We start from the raw sequence: 5,478 nt of genomic DNA, 5'->3' as shown, positions 1-5,478 counted from the left end.
TAGCATCTCTATAGACAAGCCACATCCCTTGTATATTGAACTACATTTTCTATACAGCCAGTTTTATTTAAAATATGTTTATCTTCGGCATATTTTCCTATTATTGTAGGTTTTTGTTTTCTTTTCACAGTGTCACAATAATTCGCGGCCCTGTGGTCATTTGAAAAAAAAAACGCAATAAAAAAGTTTTAATGTTGTTAGTGAACAACTTAGTTTTTTTGGCTGGGATATCGTTCTTGTATGAATTTTTTGTGCATTTTTTACTTTGCCTGTATTTGTTGTTTTTTTGTAGTTGTATGACATATCCTGGATAAAAAAGGTCTCAATCGCTCTCTATAGAGATATTAAAGAATTCCTCAATGACTCCATTGAATGCATAATGTTCCCAATCATTTTGACAATAATTCTTAAAAAACAACGGTTTTTTAAATTTTGCAGTATAGCTCCTTTCTTGTCGACTTGTTACCAATTCGCATTGAGAAAAGGTCCCGTAATTTTTCTTTAATGAAGTTCATGTTAATCTCCTTTGGTTATAGTTTTATCTGATGCCACTTTGTTATTGTTATTAATATTTTTCACAAAACAGACAATGAGTTTTGGTTAAAATTAAAAATTGTAATTGTTTTTTTTTATCGGCGCCTCTTCTGATAGTCATATCATGGTAGTCACAGTTCTCATCGGCCCTCTAAGGTAGATTGCTTTATTCACTTAGTAGTTTGGTGAACGATGTGTTGATATGTTATTTTCTTATCTCTTCCTCATTTGATAGACAATTAAGTGAAAAAGGTTGATGGAAGGGTCGGAACTTTTTGGGCAAACGCACATTGCCGAGCCTCCTTGTTCCTATTTCAATCCTATTTGATAGTAAAATTCTCAATAGTAATTTTCAGACAAAGTTTTATACTAATCAAATCTTTGGTGCATTTTTTGAAGTCCTAAGGTAAACTTAGTGTGTGGGCGTATTTGTGTGTACGGTGGTACGTGCGTGCGTGTGTGAGTATGTCTGTTTGAGCTTGATTAGTTTTCTGTGTTGTCCGTTCTATGTCTACTTTTCAACACTTTAGGACGTTTTTTTGAATTTTGACTCTAAAGTGATTTTCAGATCTTAGTTGACAACAATAAAATAGATGATATACCACATAAACTTAAAGATCAATGAATTGAATTGAATTGATTTGCTTCTTTCTTGTCTTCTGAAGTTTTCAACCGTTAATACTACCATATCAAATAAAAATTGATGCAGCATAGCTTGCAGACCAATAGTACACCTAAAATTTTTTTTAATGTTCATTTGGTCTCTATACGCGAAACGAGTTCGAAATGATGATTTGAGATCGCTTAAAAAATCACGACGTAAAATGCTTATTCAAAGTAATATTTCGCTCATTTTGTCTCCTACTATTTTAACTTTTGCTCGTAATCCTATTTTTTTTTAAAAATATTAATTACTCAATTTCACAGGAAGTGATTTCCTTGTTAATTCTCGTGGTGCAATTGTTAAATTCTCGCTATCTTACAACAGAAAGAACACAAGAATATTTATATCTTTTTTGCCTATCTTTTGTCAAAATCACAACTCTCTATTTGAACACGCCATAGGTCTATACATGACCGAATTCTCTTTTTCGTAAAGTTTTAATCATTGGTTTCCATTTTTTGTTTCCACGTTATTTCTATCATTGTTCTAACGCATCGGTTTTACATTTTAAAAATGTACTACCGAATGGTTAGTATCCAATTTTATATGGCGGCTGACAAATTTCGAAATCGAAAATTAAAATCAAAAAGCTAGATAATAGCGCTCATTAATGATCTTTGGGGGCTCTAAAATCTAACTCTAACCTGTACGGGATTTGTGGTAAAAAAAATTGTAATTTCACGGACGATATCGCTTCTGAAACCAAAGCTATTTGAAAAGTTTAGCGTCTTTCTCGAAATTTCTGAAACCAAATCTATTCGAAAAATTTAGCGTCTTTCTCGAAATTTACCAACAAAATACAGAGAAGTTGACAAGAATAGTTGTCATAGACACATTCTCTAATTGCGTCTTGAGACGGCATCCTCTTCCATGTTATCTTGTTACCTAGAGTTAACCATGATCATTTTGTTGGTGTTTTGTTGCACTTCGCAGCACCCATTGGCATATCCTTGATTCTCTCTTTTCTAAGTCTTAAATATTGGTTTTGACATTTCGTCTTCTAGTTAAATGTGCATGATCTATCAAATCCAATTTACAGCACAAATTTATGTAGTCATAGATTGAACTGTGTTTGTGGGAGTATGTGTGTGTGTGTGTGTGTGTGTGTGTGTGTGTGTGCGTGTGTGTGCGGGGCATGTTTGCGTCTAAGTGAGATTATGTATGTTCGAGTGTGATTAGGTTTTCTGTGTTTTCCTTTCGATGTCTAAGACTTTTGAACCTTTTGCCAATTTTTTTAAATTCTCTTTCAAAAGCTTTTTCAGACATTAGTTGACAACAATAAAATAGATGATATACCACATAAAATTAAATTTCAATGACTAGAATTGAAATGATTTGCAATTTTCTTGTCTTCTGAAGTTTTCAACCGTTAATACTACCGTAGTACCGTGTCAAATAGTTTTTGATGCAGCATAGTTTGCAGACCTAAAATTTTTTATTGTCGACTTATTTCTTTGAACCAAAAAACAAGAATTCAAAGCTTTTCATTGCAATTTTACCGCGCCCAACAAGGTGTTGATTTGAAATCCCTTAAAAAATCATGTCGAAGGATGTTTTTTCAAAATATTTTTAGGAAAAAATTCAAAATTCCCAAAATTCGGCTTATTTTGTCTGCTGTTATTTAGACTTTTCTCTTACTTTTTTTATAACAGTCAGCAATCAGGTTCTCAAACTTAATACCGCAACTAAAACATTCACAAAAATTTGAACTTCGGTTTTGACTATTTTTCAAAGAAACTTCGAAATTGTGGTATTATTTCAATCAGTTTTGGTGCAACATGTAAATTGCTCGGTGAAAGATGATGTTCTAACCAGGTTGCAGAAAACTTTATTGCACATTCCACTGTTTTTTTGAAGAAAAAACTGGTTCCAGAAGGTTGTTCTCAGGTAAAGAAATTCGAAAGACCAAATTTTTCAACAGAATCTTTCGATGTTGGGTTCATATTAAATCTTTCTTTTAACGATTTTGAAGACAACTACATGAAGGCAGTCTGTTTTTTAGAAATAGACATTTCTGCAACAAGTTTTAATAACAACAGCTCACAGATGTTTTCTATTTCAATCCACTTTATTTTGGAAAATTTTGAATATTAATTTTCAGAAAAATTGCTATCCTAATCAATTCTTTTATATATATATATATATATATATATATATATACCTGTATATATATTTACATATGTGTGTGCGTGTGTTTTATAAGACTTTGAGAATATAGAGAGAGGACTTTGTGGAAATTTTGTTGCTAAAACTTTTTGAAGTAGTTTTTTATTGAAAAGTAATTTTCAAATCTTAATTTGAACATAATAACTCGTGCCAGAGAACAGCCGTTAAACTTGTATTACTCAAATTATTTTCCGAACCCTTTTTTGGTTCCACCTAACAAAAATTTAAGTATTCTGACACTGTTGAGATTAACAACTGTTTTTTTCTATTATTGAAAATCAAATATTGGGAAACTTTTAATGTCGTCAATAATAATTTGTGACATATGAGTCGTTTACACAGCGCTGACGAAATTATGAATTAAATAGGTAAGAAAGAAACCCGATTACAAACATTTTTTGATAAGCTCGATTCAGTTTGTTGAATTTTTTTTATTCACTGAAATTTACATCTAGTTGAAGCTGTGATCCCCCAGTCTTATATAACCGCATTTTGGGCACCAACCAATTTTTAAAGTAAGGCTCACTTCTCAAAAGTGGCTTATCTTATATAATTACGTGCCCGCTATCATAAATCATTAACCATATTGGCCCCATTTTTCATGAAAATATGTAGCAGACCCTTTTACAATCCACGTAATTCCTGAAAATGTAAAACGAACAAGTTTTTGGTCGATATTTACATTATATGCTGTGAAATATTTCTACGCATTATTAGTTTTTTTGTAAAAGTCTATTCATACGTGGCAATTCAAATGCATACTTTATGTTGGAACATACACAATTGGAGGTGCCTAATTTACTTTGGGGGGGGGGGGGGGGGGTGGGGCGCTAGCGGAAAGATACCAAACTTTGTTAATCGGGACCGGGACTTGTGTTTTAGCCATAAAGTTTAGCATCAAGCGAGAACTAGAAAACATAAATCAAAAATCGGCAAAAAATTTATGTTTTCCAAAGAAAAAACTCACGAGTAACTGTTGCGGCTTTTCTGGCGGAGTTTCTTATTTCTATTTCCGAAAATTTTGGTGCCTCTGAGTAAAGCATAAACTGAGGACGCTATAAACTGGCGTAGAGCACAATGCTATAAATGAAGAAATAAGCCGAATGCTATCCGAGCTCTTATTGGTCGAATTTAAACTTTAATTTGGAGAAGGCATTTTTCTTTCTTTAGATAAAACTTATATAATAAAAAAAACTCTGCGTAGTTACACTCAAATCGAACCCCCCCGTTCCATACATAATCAAACAACGACCACTGATTATATCATCATCTCGTCCATTTTAGTACTTTAATTTGAATCATTGTGATTGTTTGGCCGATCAAATTAAAACATCGGGCTCATTTTTTCTCAATCGGCTTTGCGCCCGTCGTTCAACTCTAATTCCTAGTAACCTATCGCAGCAATGCAAGCCTCATTGCTGCACAATCAGTCCAAAACAATCATAATGTCTATGCACAGATGCCATGTGACTCATTATAATAAAAAACATTAACTCATAAAGTTAAATTTGATTTTTCAAGGGTCGCTTACTCAAAGTGAAATTTAATTTATTACTATATTTATATTAAACTCCAATCTCCGGCGCTTCTTGTTCCCAAAATATCATTTTTGGGCGTTCTGTTGCAATATTAAAGTTCACATCTGATTTGAGGCTATACAATTTATTTCTTTACTGGACATAAACCTCTGGGTTATAAATTTGATAACTTGCATCTAGAAACTGTTGAACATCTTTGAATATGTACTCGCATTCAGTCACAGATTTGTCGATAAACGAATTGTCAATTTGGTAGTCCCGCAATGCTATAGGAACCGGTTGCAATGGTCGCCAATAACACTCTCTGGTCATCAATCGATATTCCGAGGTTCCATTGCAAAGCTGCGTAACATTGTTAACTGTTTTATGAAGACCAAATTGATGCATAAAACAAATTTCACACAGAAATTTGTCTGACATTTTGGTACAACTTCCGTTCAGAAAGTTCTTTTTGTCGTTTCTTGATTGGTCGAAACAAACTTTTTGAGCTCCATGGCTTGACAGGTTTTTGAAACAATTTGCCCGGAGGGTTTTCGTGTTTGCCAACGCGCCGTACTCAATTCTCTGAACATGATG

The sequence above is a fragment of the Convolutriloba macropyga genome, chromosome 10, assembly GCF_964194025.1.
Source record: "Convolutriloba macropyga chromosome 10, txConMacr16.3, whole genome shotgun sequence".
Lineage (NCBI taxonomy): Eukaryota > Metazoa > Xenacoelomorpha > Acoela > Convolutidae > Convolutriloba > Convolutriloba macropyga.
The sequence above is the reverse complement of the archived record's forward strand: the minus strand, read 5'-3'. Positions refer to the sequence as shown.